The 17,525-nt window shown below is 32.3% G+C and overlaps 1 long non-coding RNA gene across 1 annotated transcript; it reads right to left on the reverse strand.

The window, feature by feature from the left end:
- Positions 1–4,054: 4,054 nt before the first annotated feature.
- On the reverse strand, positions 4,055–8,379 carry LOC130957246 (uncharacterized). The gene is made up of 3 exons (XR_009077240.1): positions 8,252–8,379; positions 5,745–5,883; positions 4,055–4,578 (listed from the first exon to the last, which is right to left on the reverse strand). It is a non-coding gene; the product is annotated as an uncharacterized LOC130957246 (long non-coding RNA).
- Positions 8,380–17,525: the final 9,146 nt, after the last annotated feature.

The following is a 17,525-nucleotide window of genomic DNA, read 5'->3' on the forward strand; positions in this document are numbered from 1 at the left end:
CCTTGTTTGGCTTTTTGCTCTTTTGAACAGTGTTATTCAGTGTCTTCCCACTCCTTAATTGAACTGCTTGACATTCCTCTGTTATCTGTTTAGATATTTGTTGTTTTGCTTGATTCAACTGCAGTTCTATGTTCTTGTTAGCAACTTTAGTTTCATAGAGCATCTCTTTAAATTCTGCTAACTGTTCTGTCATCAGGAGCAATTGTTGATTAAGCTCAATCATCTGTTCTTAAGGATTAGGGTCAGTGACTACTGTCATGACTTCCTCTTCTGGAGAGAATTCATTGCTAGAGTATAAATATTGGTTTCTAGCAACAGTGTCTATAAGCTCTTGAGCCTCTTCAATTGTCTTCCTCATGTGTATAGATCCACCAGCTGAGTGGTCTAAAGACATCTGAGCTTTTTCTGTAAGCCCATAGTAGAAGATGTCTAACTGTACCCACTCTGAAAACATTTCAGAGGGGCATTTTCTTAGCATACCTCTATACCTCTCCCAGGCATTATAAAGGGATTCATTATCCTCTTGTTTAAAGCCTTGGATGTCCAGCCTTAGCTGTGTCATCCTCTTTGGAGGGTAAAAATGATTCAGGAATTTGTCTGATAACTGTTTCCATGTCTTTATGCTTGCTGTAGGTTGGTTATTCAACCACCTTTTAGCTTGATCTTTTACAGCAAATGGAAACAGTAATAATCTGTAGACATCCTGATCCACCTCTTTATCATGTACTGTGTCAGCAATTTGTAAGAACTGTGCCAGAAACTCAATAGGCTCTTCCTGAGGAAGACCGGAATACTGGCAATTTTGCTGCACTATGATAATGAGTTGAAGATTTAGCTCAAAGCTGCTTGCTTTGATGGGAGGCGTGCAGATGCTACTCCCATATGCAGCTGTAATGGGGTTAGCATATGACCCCAGAGTCCTTCTGGATTGATCAATCCCACTTAGGTCCATAATGGATAAAGGGAAATGATATGGATTGCCAATAGATAAATTTTGTTTTTTTTTTTTTTTGAATTAACCGAAAAATAAAAAAAATAAAAACAAAAGGAAAATAAAATAAAAGAAATTCGAAAATTGAAAGAAAATAAGATCAAAGCAAATTGAAAAGGGAATCAATTAGTTAATCAAAAAGATTTTGAGATTAGCAATTAGAAAGATATGATTGAAAAATTTTTATGAAAAAGATTTGATTTTTGAAAAGAGGAAAGAGAAAAACAACAAAATGACACCAAACTTAAAATTTTTAGAAAATCAAACACTAATTTTCGAAAATTTTTAAGAGAAAAACACAAAGAGGACACCAAACTTAGAAATTTTACGGATCAAAAAGGGATTAAGGACATGCAAAATCGAAAATTAAAAGAAAAACAAAAGCATGCAATTGACACCAAACTTAAAATATGAAACTAGACTCAACTAAAAGACTCTAAACCAATAAAAACAAAATAGTCCTAATCTAAGCAACAAGATAAGCCGTCAGTTGTCCAAACTCGAACAATCCCCAGCAACGGCGCCAAAAACTTGGTGCACGAAATTGCAATCACACTTTTGCAATCCCGCACAACTAACCAGCAAGTGCACTGGGTCGTCCAAGTAATACCTTACGTGAGTAAGGGTCGATCCCACGGAGATTGTCGGCTTGAAGCAAGCTATGGTTATCTTGTAAATCTTAGTCAGGATATCAGAAATTATCAGGGTTGATTGTGAAAAGCAAAAGAACATGAAATAAGTACTTGTTATGCAGTAATGGAGAAGAGGTTGAGGTTTTGGAGATGCTCCATCTTCTGAATCTCTGCTTTCCTACTGTCTTCTTCATCAAACACGCAAGGCTCCTTCCATGGCAAGCTGTATGTAGGGTTTCACCGTTGTCAATGGCTACCTCCCATCCTCCAGTGGAAATGTTCAACGCACCCTGTCACGGCACGGCTATCATCTGTCGGTTCTCAATCAGGCCGGAATAGAATCCAGTGATTCTTTGCGTCTGTCACTAACGCCCCGCCTTCAGGAGTTTGAAGCTCGTCACAGTCATTCAATCATTGAATCCTACTCAGAATACCACAGACAAGGTTTAGACCTTCCGGATTCTCTTGAATGCCGCCATCAGTTCTAGCTTATACCACGAAGATTCTGATTAAAGAATCCAAGAGATATCTACTCAATCTAAGGTAGAACGGAGGTGGTTGTCAGGCACACGTTCATAGTTGAGAATATGATGAGTGTCACGGATCATCACATTCATCCGGGTTAAGAACAAGTGATATCTTAGAATGGAAGCAAGCATGATTGAATAAGAAATAGTAGTAATTGCATTAATCCATCAAGACACAGCAGAGCTCCTCACCCCCAACCATGGGATTTAGAGACTCATGCCGTGGAAGGTACACAAAGAAACGTGTAAAGTGTCATGAGGTCCAGATACAATGTCAAAAGATCCTATTAATAGTGAACTAGTAACCTAAGGTTTACAGAAATGGGTAAATGACAGAAAAATCTACTTCCGGGCCCACTTGGTGTGTGCTTGGGCTGAGCATTGAAGCTTTCATGTGTAGAGACCTTTTCTGGAGTTAAACGCCAGCTTTCATGCCAGTTTGGGCGTTTAACTCCAAGTTTTATGCCAGTTCCGGCGTTTAACGCTGGAATTTCTAAAGGTGACTTTGAACGCCGGTTTGGGCCATCAAATCTTGGGCAAAGTATGGACTATCATATATTGCTGGAAAGCCCAGGATGTCTACTTTCCGACGCCGTTGAGAGCGCGCCAATTGGGCTTCTGTAGCTCCAGAAAATCTACTTCGAGTGCCGGGAGGTCAGAATCCAACAGCATCTGCAGTCCTTTTCAGTCTCTGAATCAGATTTTTGCTCAGATCCCTCAATTTCAGCCAGAAAATACCTGAAATCACAGAAAAACACACAAACTCATAGTAAAGTCCAAAAAAGTGAATTTTAACTAAAAACTAATAAAAATATACTAAAAACTAAACCAAATATACTAAAAACATACTAAAAACAATGCCAAAAAGCGTACAAATTATCCGCTCATCACTAAGCAACAAGATGAACCATCAGTTGTCCAAACTCAAACAATCCCTGGCAACGGCGCCAAAAACTTAGTGCACAAAATTGTGATCATCAATGGCGCCATCAACATGGTACGCTCAATTGCAATCTCAACTCTTTATCACAACTTCGCACAACTAACCAGCAAGTGCACTGGGTCGTCCAAGTAATAAACCTTACGCGAGTAAGGCTCGATCCCACGAAGATTGTTGGTATGAAGCGAGCTATGGTCACCTTGTAAATCTCAGTCAGGCTGACTCAAATGGTTATGGAGGATAACATAGAATATAAAATAAGGATAGAGATACTTATGTAATTCATTGGTGAGAATTTCAGATAAGCGTATGGAGATGCTTTGTCCCTTCCGTCTCTCTGCTTTCCTACTGTCTTCATCCAATCCTTCTTACTCCTTTCCATGGCAAGCTGTATGTTGGGCATCACCGTTGTCAATGGCTACAATCCCGTCCTCTCAGTGAAAATGTTCAACGCGCTCTGTCACAGCACGGCTAATCATCTGTCGGTTCTCAATCAGGTTGGAATAGAATCCATTGATTCTTTTGCGTCTGTCACTAACGCTCAGCCTTCAGGAGTTTGAAGCTCGTCACAGTCATTCAATCCTTGAATCCTACTCAGAATACCACAGACAAGGTTTAGACCTTCCGGATTCTCTTGAATGCCGCCATCAATTTTAGCTTATACCACGAAGATTCCGGTTAAAGAATCCAAGAGATATCCACTTAATCGAAGGTAGAACGGAGGTGGTTGTCAGGCACACGTTCATAGGTGAGAATGATGATGAGTGTCACGGATCATCACATTCGTCAAGTTGAAGAACAAGTGATATCTTAGAATAAGAATGAGCTGAATTGAATAGAAGAACAATAGTAATTGCATTAATATTCGAGGTACAGCAGAGCTCCACACCTTAATCTATGGTGTGTAGAAACTCCACCGTTGAAAATACATAAGAACAAGGTCTAGGCATTGCCGTGAGGCCAGTCCCATGATCTAAGATAGCATAAGACTACTCAAAGATAGCTACCCAGATGAAAATACAATAGCAAAAGGTCCTAATTATAGAGAACTAGTAGCTTAGGGTTTACAAAGATGAGTAAATGACATAAATATCCACTTTCGGGCTCACTTGGTGTGTGCTTGGGCTGAGCATTGAAGCATTTTCGTGTAGAGACTTTTCTTGGAGTTAAACGCCAGCTTTTGTGCCAGTTTGGGCGTTTAACTCCCATTCTTGTGCCAGTTCCGGCGTTTTACGCCAGAATTCTTGAGCTGACTTAGAACGCCTATTTGGGCCATCAAATCTCGGGCAAAGTATGGACTATTATACATTGCTGAAAAGCCCAGGATGTCTACTTTTCAACGCAATTGAGAACGCGCCAATTGGGCTTCTGTAGCTCCAGAAAATCCGCTTCGAGTGCAGGGAGGTCAGAATCCAACAGCATCTGCAGTCCTTTTTAGCCTTTGAATCAGATTTTTGCTCAGATCCCTCAATTTCAGCCAGAAAATACCTGAAATCACAGAAAAACACACAAACTCATAGTAAAGTCCAGAAAAGTAAATTTGAAATAAAAACTAATGAAAATATAATAAAAACTAACTAAAACATACTAAAAACATACTAAAAACAATGCCAAAAAGCGTATAAATTATCCGCTCATCAGTGCACACGATAGTGTGCCTGGGCACACAAACTAGAATTTCTGGTTTTCTACAACATCACAAAGTTTAGTTTTTTATACCTAACTTTTGATGTTCATAACTTTCTCTACAAAACTCCAATTTTCCTCATCTTTACACCGTTTTAAAGCTCTCACAATTATCTTCAATTTGAAATAAAGTTCACTTAATTCCAAACTTCGAGGGCCAAGTTAGAGCCCGCCAAAATTGGTTAAAATTCTGTTTTTACCAAATTTTGCCAAATCCTCAAATCTTCAAAACTCATAATCCAAAACCGAACCAATCACACCCAACTCAATACCAAAACACTAAGATCAATACCAACACTCCTTCACATCATCACATGCTCTTAAATCAATTCACAATCATTCCAACACCTAAAATTCTTCAATTCCTTCAAACATTACACTTGTAACTCTATCAATTTCAACAATTACCATAAACATTACTAACATCAATAATTATCATTCACTCTACAACATCACAATTAATATCCAGCACCTTTCATACACATATCATATCTAATAATCAACCAATGGATACAATCCAAACTTATCTTAAGGGGCAACTATCCTAAGTTTTACACAACCTTACATATTATCTACAAGAAACAGAAACCATACCTTGACCGATTTTCTCCAAAACTCTAAACACCAAACTTCAAGCTTTCAAGACTCCCAAATAACTCCAATAAGTTCCAGCCAGAAAAACTTTGTTCCAAGTACTCAAATTCACCAATTTGACTTCAATCAAAATAAAGTTCAACCTAATTTCATACAATTCCATATTTTCAATGCTAGAGTTTACTAATTCATCAATTCACAAGGGTTTAGTGATTTCTTACGTTACTCACTGATGATTGGGGCAAAACCCAACAATAACACAATGCTAGATTACACATAAACTATCAAAATCATGAAAATCATTCAATACCCATAACTAAAATACAAATTCAGAATGGAAGGAGGAATTGGGCACTAAATACAAAATTTCTTACCACTTTGTTCAGATAGAATTGAAGAGGACTCCGAGACGAACGCGTGGCCGCAAACGGCTCGTCAATTAGAGCTCCAGATTGAAAGTTATAAGGAATTGAAATTGAAAGTGATTTGAGAATTAGGGTTCTTAGTCTTCTCCTGCCCAGCATGTTTCATGAATTGTGAAGGGGAGAATGGCTGTATGTAAGTTTATATAGGTTGGATTTTGAGCTTGGTTCGGCCCGTTAGCCAAACTTTGGAGCAAAATTTTTAAAATTAGTACTTTGAATAGTATTTTAAATATTTTTACTTATTCAAATCATAAAATTTAATTTTCTAATCTCTTTAGTTCATATTTAAATTATTAGTTAATTACTTATTAATTTATTGAGTTTTACATATGTTAGTAGCTCTAATGATCTGAATGTCATGCAAGGTCCACATGAAACGTTGAAAAATTATCTTACCCGATTTGATAATAATGCTTTGAAACTCTGTGATATTTTTTGTTCGAACTCGCTTTATGCATGCAGTAACTCATTGGACATCGATAGACCCTTAAATGGAGTTCAGATCCGTGACGGATTAGTCCTTAACTTGTTGGGTTGGGAGATACCGTTTGGGTAAATCAAAAATCTTAAATTTAATGTCATAACTCATAAATTGATTTTACTTTCAAATATTCCTATTACTTGAATTTCAAATGTCACTACAACAATATAGACTATTTTTTAGGATTATTATGTGTCAAAAAAAATTAAATTTCGTCAAAAAAATAAATTTTGACACTATTTTAACTGTGAAAATATGTTAATAAAAATTTTATCAAAAATAGTATTTTTGACATATAAGTAATTGTAAAAAAAGTTTAAATCTTATTTTGATAAATATTGACCGTCAAAAATAATTTGTTAGAAAAATTTGAGAATATATTTTTTGTGATACTTATTAATCGTCAAAAATACTATTTATTTTGACACTTATTGACTATAAAAAATTTTCAACAAAAATTTTTAACAAAGAATGAGATGAGATCTTGAAACTGAAGAATAAACTGAGATTTTGAAGATGAAGAATGAGTAATATGATTCTAAATTGAGAGTAGTGTGATGCCAAAATTGACGGAGTTGAACGAAGAAAAAAAAATAATAGAGTAAGTTAAAAATAAATAAGTGTCAAAATTGAGGAGTAATTTTCTACAATCAAATTATTTATCAAAAAAACATAGAAAATTTGACATTTGTGATATTTGTCAAAAATATATATTAATTTTTACACTTAACTATGACCGTTAAAAAAAAATTATGTTAAAATAGTCATCTTTTCTTGTAGTGTGTTTTTATTATTTTTTAATTTTGAATTTTTTTATATTCATGTATTTCTAATTATTTTCTAATTATTGTCTAATTTTTATAATTACACACTTAACAAATAATCTATTAATAAAATAATAGATGAACAAAAATTAATAGTAGAGAAAGAAATATTTTAAATAAATGTTGACTGGAAAAAAAGTTGATAGCGAGAAAATTTTTATTAGTCTATATAACTCAGTTAACCAACAACTTTGAATTATAGAAAATAACTTATAGGTTATTCACCTTAATGCCACTAGAGTTAAGCTAACTAACCCTTAATATGTTGGATTATTTCTTCATTGAAGGCCGCACTGGCCTAATCACTGGTTCTCACTCCCGAAATGTAATCCAATATTATCTCATTATTGTCACCACAAAGTTGATGCGCTGATCGATCAAGAGAAAATTTGGGGTACATCTCTTTCTGAGTTTTTGTGTATATTTTATACATAAATGAGTCTAGAATAATCAATATTTTTTTGTTGAATTTCAGTATTTGAACAAACACTAATCAATTTTTTATTTTTCTTTTCACGTATTAGTTTTCTAGCATTTCCTTTAATATGTATGAGTTAGAAAAAAACCCTTAATTTTTATTGAAAAATATAAACATACATTCACTATCCAAAGAAATAAATATAATAGTTTTATATGTACACCAAAAAATATAATATTTTTATAAATCATACATATTTATTTCTCTTTTAGTATATATATATATATATATATATATATATATATATATATATATATATATATATATATATATATATATAAAATCAATTATTTTATAACTATATATTCGGAGTTTAGAAAAAAAATTGAGTATTATGCTATGATATGTTTGATAATTCTGTTGTAAAATATTTGACTATTCTGATGAATAATTTATTTTATTGAAAATTGTGTGAAATAATATGTAATAATTTATTTGAAAATTACTTTTTGTGTTTATAAAATATTTTCCTAAACATTGTTATTAATGAAATAGATATGAAACAGTGCTCATTATTGATCAATGGAAATTGCAGATCAGTAGAGTTAATGAGACACTATCACCAAATAAACATTATTATTTATGTCAAAAAGAAAATAATAATATATTACAAGTAACACAAAAAGTTAATTGACTAATAAATGGAACTAAGAAGATAATAGATTCTCAATACCTCACACTAGTCTCAGAATACTTCCAACGGATAAATGAAATACATTTCAAGAGTGAGATCCAGTCATTAGGCCACCAGCCGTGTTATGCATACATATCATCAAGAAAACTGTAGTCTTAATAATAATGTGATAATAATGTGGAAGATTGAACAAGGAAAGAGAGTATTTATATATGTATAGAAAGTATTTTTGGTTGGTGAATTGAAAGTAAGAGATCAACAATAACTGTTTGAATTAGGAGAAGAGTTTGTATCAAACAGTGAGTTGGGAAGTCATGGTGTGGTTTAATTTCAGTCTAAGATATTGTCCATCCATTGGTGAGTCATATTAAAATAACTCAAATTTGAATTATATATTTACAGGGAGAGTTTAATTTGAATGTAATAATTGTTCGGTACGTCGTAGCACTGGATGGGTCGGGTTGCTCTCTTGTGTGTTAGTGGGGATGAGCTGGGGTCTTATCGGACGTGCAGGTAGACGATTTCACGAGCTCTTCGGAAGGTGAAGGGGATGGCCACCTGCAAAGACACTTCGACGCCCGAGTTAAAAAAGTGTGCAGGTGATATGTAAGTAGGGAATAAAGTGACGTACCTTTAGGGAGGGGTAGGTCCCTCCCCTTTTATACCCTGTCAGTAAGGTGGGTCCCGCATGAGTAGACCCACCTTCCTGAAACTTTCCTAATCTCCCGCTGTCAATAGCTGGACCTCAGGAGGTGTCCGGGTAAGGGACCGAGCACGCGGTGCTTTGCTGCCCGCCTTCCCGGGTCGGATTGGGTCGGTCATGCGACCAGTTGGGACGGGCCGCAACAATAATAATGTATAAAATTATCTAATAACATTCTTTCGTTTATTTTAGATGGTCATTTATACTGCAAGTATAAAGAAATTATTTTTATTGACTCAGTGATATGTAGTAATTGGATGCATGTGTAAAATTTATATACATTGTTAATGAATTAAATTAAGAGGAGTGTTAGAGGGCCAGCAACTTTTGTAATTTGTAATAATCAAATAGCCATCAATGATAATTTTAATGCTATGAAATTGATGTGAAATTTCATCTAATAACTGACTTTTTTTTGCTGGTTACATGCTGGTCAGAATTTAATAAAGTTGCTGATCCATAGACTTTTCCTTAAATTAAATTTATGTATATAACCACTGAATTATAATTACTTTTCATGAAGATCATGTGTATCAAATAATTTTGTAAAAGCAAAAGTTTAAGGGGTAGCATTTTTATTAAAAACTTAATCAGTAAAAGAAAAGTGAATAATCTTACATTATTAAATGTAATCTTACATTATTAAAAATACTAATAATGATTAATTAATGACTATAAATTATAAAATTTAGTGACCCATAGCACTCCTTTTTTATAAAATTTGAATATCAATGACTATATACTAACAATACATCTTTTATATACCTTTTAAACGTTTATATTATCATTAATTTTTATCTATTGAAAAATATATTAAATGATTTTGGATTAACATAAAACTTTATAAACAATTAAACATGATCTACAATATAAACTCATAATCCAATAATAGGGTTTATAAAAAAAATAAGAAATTAAATTAATGCGAAAAAAAGTTATTCAATGATATAACATTAAATTAAGCTTACGCGCTAGTTTCATTTGATCCAACTTATACAATTTATTGTACTTGAACTTCTAAAACATATATAATCTTTTCCTACACTTATTAAGTTAAGAGCGAAATTATTATGAAAAATTCGCAAGGCCAAACGATTTTTTATATGCTTTTTCTATAATTATTTTAGGTACTATTGCCTATATCGTAGATTTAGCAGTTTTAGAATTGTCAATGATTTAAAAATTGAAAATTTCTACCGTGTTTATGAACGTTTTTAGCATAGTATACTTATTTTGCGTGGCAATATAAAAGATCGACACGTGAGAGTGAAAATGGTTATGAGACGAAGCAGGAGAAGCATCTCGTTCTGCAAGAACAATTATGCGTGATAGTTAATTTTATAATTAGTTGATAAGATAATTTAAAAATTAAGAATAAAAAATATTTAAAAATAAATATAAAAATTTTATAAGTTATTTAAATTTTAGAATGTATAAAATTTATAAATTTAAATTTAATAAAATATTAAAAAAATGTTTAATTATTCTATTAGTTCCTATAGTTTCGCGAAATTTTTAATGAGGTCTCTATACTTTTTTTTAATTAGGTCTCTGCACCACATTTTTTTTCAATTAAGTCTCTCTTAGCAGTAATTGGTTTAATTTTATAGGGATCCAACTAAAAAAAATTGGTGTAGGGACCCAAATAAAAGAAAAAAAAAGTGTAGAGATCCAATTAAAAAAAAAATTGGTGCAAGGACTCGATTAAAAGGGAAAAAAAAGTACAGAGACCTAATTAAATATCGATAAAACATTAATATAATAAAACATGAATTAGATATCGAACCCAGACTATTAGATATCAAACCACCTTCGATTTGCTAAAAATCGATAAAACATGAATATAATAAAAGTATAAATAAATAATTTTGAAAAAATAATAAAATTAAAGATAATTTAATAAATTGAATAAAAAAATTAAAATTATGCATGAAGATAAAAAATACTTTGAATATAATGTTTGTCTTTGCTTCAAATTAAATGCTGTTAAAAAAATAAATGAATAAACTTGTATAATGTTTATAAATAATTACTTTATAAATGTTTATCTTAATTTTGTTACACATAATAATAATAATATAACAAATTTTTTTAGGTTTAATTACTTTGTTAGTCCCTATAGTTTTGCGAAATTTTTAATTAGGTCCCTATACTTTTTTTTCTTTTAATCAAGTCCTTGCACCAAATTTTTTTTTAATTGGTCTCTATACTTTTATTTTATTTGGGTCCTTGCATCAAAATTTTTTTTAGTTGGATTCCTATAAAATTAAGTCAATTATTGCTAAAAGAGACTTAATTGAGAAAAAAATTTGATGCAGAAACCTAATTAAAAGGAAAAAAATGTAGGGATCTAATTAAAAATTTCGCAAAACTATAAGAACTAATAAAATAATTAAATATTTTTTTAATATTTTATTTAATTTAAATTTATAAATTTTATACATTCTAAAATTTAAATAACTTATAAATTTTTATATTTATTTTTAAATATTTTTTATTCTTAATTTTTAAATTATCTTATCAGTTAATTATAAAACTAACTATCACCATAATTATTCTTACAGAAGGAGATGCTTCTCGTGCTCCATCTCACAACTATTCTCACTCTACGTGTCAATTTTTTATATTGTCACGCAAAATTAACATACTATGCTGAAAATGTTCATAAGTACGGTAGAATTTCCCTAAACAATTTGCAAATCCATTTGCAACTCCTTTAAAAATATCTTTTTAGGATAAGTCCATGTAACCATTAATTATATTAAGTATGAGAGGCCTAATTATGCCTTACGAAGTACCTAGTTATTTTGGGTCTAACTCAGTGCGTGTCATTTAGGTCACATTTGTTTTTAAAAATAGGATAGAATAAGACATTAAAAATAAAATATAAAGAAGAGAAATATAAAATTTTATTTTTTTATATTTTATTTGATGATAAATTAAAACAAATTATAAAAATTTAATTTATTTTTTTTTATTTAAAAATTTTGAAATAAAAAATATAATAATAAAAAATATAATTATAAAAATTAATAAGAATAATAAAAAAAATAAAAAATAAGTTGTATTCCTTGTTAGTATTTTCATATCTTTCTTGTCAAGATAGACACAAAATACATTAATTTAGTGTCTTTAGATATATTATCTCTGTTCATATCTCTTTTATCAAATACGATTTTATGTCTTTATATCCCTGTTTCAATGTCCTATCTCTATAAATAAACGTGACGTTATATCTGACCCAAAATTGCAAACTATATTGTTACCAAAAAAAAAAGTCCTCAAGTAAAAACTGATTTGATAGTTGAATGATTGAATCAATTTAGTTACTAGTTACTAGTTTATCGGTGCAAATATTCAATCGATCCAATTGTATTTCAATAGTTTATAATAAAATAATATATAAAATTATAAATAAATACCCAAAAATATATTCTATGTAAGTACATTAACTAAAATCTCGTAATTTTATGTAAGTACATTACATTAGTAAAAAAAAAAAACAAATACCAAATGTTAACATTAAGATTATCATTAATCATCAAAATTTACATATTAAAAATGTTTAAATTAGTTCCAAAAAAATAAGTCATTTTTTAAATTTGTCATTGAAAATTTTTATCAATTAAATTAGTCTTTCAAAAATCACAAATTAATCATATTTATCCTTTTATTATTTCATTAACAATTTTCATTAACAATTGATAATTTAGAATATGTTTATAAAAAATTATCAATTTAATTTCTTTTCCAAACTACATAAATTCTAATTTCAACATAATATAGCGACTAAATTGATAAATTTTCATAAACATATTTAGTCAACGTTCGGTTGGACATACTGGTGTTATATATTATGTCAGTTAATATTTTACATTATTAATTGTTAACAAAAATAATTAATGGAATAATAAAAGGACAAATATGATTAATTTTTAATCTTTAAAGAAAAAAAAGGAGCTTGCCGACAGTGGTGTTGCCAGCAGCAATAACAGAAGAAGAAGATAGAGGATGGTGATGATGGGAGTGAAGGTGGCCGAACGGAGATAAAGAAGAGGGGAGACACTACACGTTTCAAGAAGAGAAGAGAGAGAGACGTATATGAGAGAGTGACAGAAGGGGAAGATGGAAGAAAGGAGAAGAATGGGTGACAGCCGGCGAAGTGAGGACGGCACTGATGAGGGAAAGAGGTACCGTGGTGGTGTGAGAGTGACAAGGAGACGAGAGTACTACAAAATAAGGTTAGGTTTTTTTCGTTAGGACTGGGTGCACATGTACTCATAGCTACACACGCATTACTTAGAATGCTTGCCAATAATGTTGGTGCGCACGCAAAGCTCCATGTGCTCACTGCTCCCTTTTTTATTTTTTATTTTTTATTACAAACTAAACCTAAAAAGGGTTTTTTAACCTAAATTTAACATCCTAAAACTAAATTCAATCTCAAAATTAACCAAAAACTTTACAAATACAACAAAAATAGAGAATTACATTAAGAAAAAACTGTAAACAAAAAGTTTTTTTAAACAAATACAATCTAAGTATAAACATGGTTTCTTAACCTAAATATTTGCATTCCAAAAACAAATTAAACTCCAAATTAATAATATTTTTAATTTTCAAAAACTATTTTAACTATTCAAACCGTACAATTAACAATAAAAATCTATCAAATTATACCAATAATAAAGAGAAATATGTTCAAAAATAATAAAAAGAGATGAGTTTAGGAGAATTTTACTATGGTGAGGTGTTTTTCACCTAACACTTTTATTTATCGTCCTTAAGTTGGACGGTTGATGAAGCTCTTGTCAAGTCGACTTATACTTGAATTCATCCTTGAACCCCCACCAATTTTTAAACCTGGTACAATCTCCGGGATCCCAAGTTATGTGTTCCAAACCTCGAAGAATTGTTAAACAAGTAAGGAACTCCCAAAATTGTTGATGCTTGACGTGTATTCCAGATCCCAAATTTTATATGTCCACCCACCTTCTTGTTGATCTTCATGCTTCCATTCGAGTAACACGAATTTCGAATTCTCTTTAAGACTCCAAATCCTCATATATCCGAAATCTCTTGAATTGAGCCTTACATCACATTTAGAACTCAAATCTTAACCTTCTACCCCTAGTGAACCTTGATTCACATTACCACCCAACATTCAATTTCTTGTTGCTTAGCACCCCAACAAGAGTTTTAAGTTGACCATCTGTTTCTAACAAAGCATATTGATGTGGACAAAAAAGTTAAAGAATAAGATGTTTACCTACTCAACTTGTATTTTCAATGATGACAACTTAGGAAAGGAGATTTCCAATGGATGTGCCATAGTTGTTCCTACCCTATTTGACTCTTGTTCATCAATTTCCAACTCTTTGCAAACTTCTTCAAATTCGATCTCTTGTTCGCCAACTTTTACTAAGCTTTCCTCCGTATCAAGAGATATATCCGTTGGAGGGTGTGCACATTTCTCTCTAATAAAATCTTTACCTTGCAATGGTGGAGGAACAACAAGATCTTCATTATCAAGCTTGCTTGCTATCTCAACTTGTTCCATGGGTTCAACCATCTCTTCATAGTCAATACACTCAACATTCTTCATTTGTTGCAACTCATGCTTTAACTTCTCTTCTTTCACTTAAAGTTCCAAGCTTTTTTTCATCCCACACTCTTCGGTTGAAGTCAGTTCTTCACATTCATCTACGGAAATGCTTTAGTTGTGGCATGAACGTAGTGAAGCTAAGCGGGTTAAGGCTTCGGTCAAGGTAGCCATGAAATTTTCTTGCCTCTTTTGGAATTTTTCTTGCTCTAGGAGAAAAGATTAGAGCTCTTTTTGTTCTTGGATTAATGATTGAAAAGCTTCTTCCATCGAGGGTTGTGGAGAAAAAGAGAGTTCATCGTATTAGAGAAAGTCATAGTGTATGGGAGGTAGTTCATTAAGGTAGAAATATTGAGGTGGTGTATATGGAGTTGATGATTCAAGAGAGTTATGGGAGTAGTGATGTTGGAATGGTGATAGTTAAAAGGGTGGTTGTTTATAAGGCTCATAAGGTTGGTAGTATAGTGGATATGAGTTTGGATCCATGGAGGTGTTTGATGGTGGAATGAGACTTGAGAGTTGATAGCAATGTTGAGGATGGTGGTTATAGGAGTATGGTGGTTGAGGTTCATAATCATAGCAAGGATCACCATAATCATTTGGTTGGTATGCACTATAGGAAGGGTTGTGATTATAGTAGCACGGGGAGGAGATTATCATCCGGATTGTCCATATGAATACGGCTCTTCCCTCAACTGATAATTCAATCCTTGGTGCAAACCATTGATGCGGTATTTTACAACCCACAAACTAACCAGCAAGTGTACCGGGTCATACCAAGTAATACCTTACGTGAGTAAGGGTCGATCCCACGAGGATTAATGGATCAAGCAACAATGATTGATTGATTGGCTTAGTTTGGCAAGCAGAAAATGGTTTTGAGATGTTCAAAAGGTTTAAGTTAAAAATATCAGAAGGTAGGCACGCAAGTAAATAAGTTGAAAATAAAATATTGGAGAAATAGTTAAGGCTTCAGAGTTATCTATTTTTTCGGATTAACTTTCTTACTAACTATTTTAATCATGTAGGATTTAATTTATGGCAAACTATATGTGACTAGACCCTAATTCCTTAGACCTTTTTAGTCTCCTGTAAAATTCATTAACTGCCAATTCCTTGGTCAATTAATTCCAATTAGAAGCTGCATGATCAAATTCCAGTTTATATGCCACAAGAATCCTAATTATCCAAAAATAAGGGGATTATATGTCACGTATCCCGTTAAATACAAACAATTAGAAATTCAGGATAATATATTTTCAAGCTGTTGTTCAAGTAAAGAGCTTTTCCAAGTTTTACAAGAACTCAAATAGAAAGAGGGTCATACTTCCGTTCCACCCAAATTCATAAAATAAAGAACGAAAACAATTATTGAAATATAAATCAAAACATGAATTAAATTAGAAAGATCAAATGAATGAATCCATACAAATAGACAGAGCTCCTAACCTTAACAATGGAGGATTAGTTGCTCATGGAATGTGGAATGTAAATTTGTATAGAATTTCCTAATGGAATCCCCCTAATCGAATCTCCTCCAATAGAAGAGAAGTCTCCCCTTTTTATAACTAATCCTAATTAATTTAAAATCCAATATCTAAAATTAAGATAATATCTTTTGCTATTTTAAAATCAAATTTGAATTTAAATCAGAATTAACTAACTACTCCGCGTCTTGTAACATGCGGACCACTTGGCTTCACTGGATCCGCGCCTAACTTGGGTGCTAAAATGGGGCCCAAAAATTATCCCACAGCGTTTTCTGCGTTTTCTGCACGTGGCGCATGTCACGCGTACGCGTCAGTCACACGTACACGTCGATGGTCTTTTTCGCAAGTCAGCGGACGCGTCGCTGAGCAAATCTTCAATTCACGCGTACGCGTCAGTCACGCACACGCGTCGCCATGGATACCTCTGACGCGTGCGCGTCGCTCCTCGCATCCATCTCCTTTGATTTTTGTGCTGCAGAAACTCCATCAAATCTAGCCGAATGCTACCTAAAATAAACAGTATTGCACAAAACTCAAAATAGCATCCATAGTGGCTAAAATATAATTAATTCTTGATTAAACTCAACAAAATCCATGCAAATTCACTAGGAAAAGATAGAAAAGATGCTCACGCATCAACCATCATTAAAATCGCCATTTTCTACAACATTTTCATAATCATACCCAAAACCATAAGGATGAGCATTCATAAAGAAGAGAGAAAATAGAAACAAAAGATATCAAGAAATAAATAAAAAAAACAAATTCCTAACTACTAACAAAAATCAAGAAATAACTAAAAAGAAGCTATTCATACTATTCACATATTTATAACAGCTAAGAACAAACACACGTTGCAATTCCCCATCAACGACACCAAAAACTTGATGAGGGCTAAACATCGGTTTAGAAATTCACAAGTTATAAAGCTCAAGTTTCGTTGTAGCTCTAAACTGGAATTCAACACTTTTTAAAGTTTAGTTAAAATGTCACAAAGTTTCAAATCAATAACTGAGAGTTTAATTTTGGGTCGTTCTCCCTAGAAATTACAATCAAGTACTCATCATTGGCTATGAGAGATCGGGAGTTTTGATTGCAATAAACAAAAATATAAATAGCAAGAAACTAAATGAGTAAGTAATAACTAAATAAAAAAGCGAATTAAACTAAGACAACTAAGGAAATTAACTAAGAAAGAACTTGGCAAGGGTTGATAGTCAAGGATCATTGTCCTTATCACTAACCACAACATAATAATTACAAAGAGCAAACTCAATTCGTCAACCTCTAAACAACGGCACGGCACAGAACTGTAGCTCGGTCGAGAGAGAGAGAGAGCGAGAGAGAGAGAGAGAGAGACAGAGATAGAGAGAGAGAGAACTGAGAGATAGGAAAAGAAGAAAAGGGGTAGGGTTTTATTAATAAGGGTATTTTGGTAATCTCACATATTTAAGTATCTATTTTTATTTTAAACTGAAGAAGATATTAAGGCATATCTTAGCCATGTACACTTTGTAC

Source organism: Arachis stenosperma, chromosome 2 (assembly GCF_014773155.1).
Source record: "Arachis stenosperma cultivar V10309 chromosome 2, arast.V10309.gnm1.PFL2, whole genome shotgun sequence".
NCBI classification, from domain to species: Eukaryota; Viridiplantae; Streptophyta; class Magnoliopsida; order Fabales; family Fabaceae; genus Arachis; species Arachis stenosperma.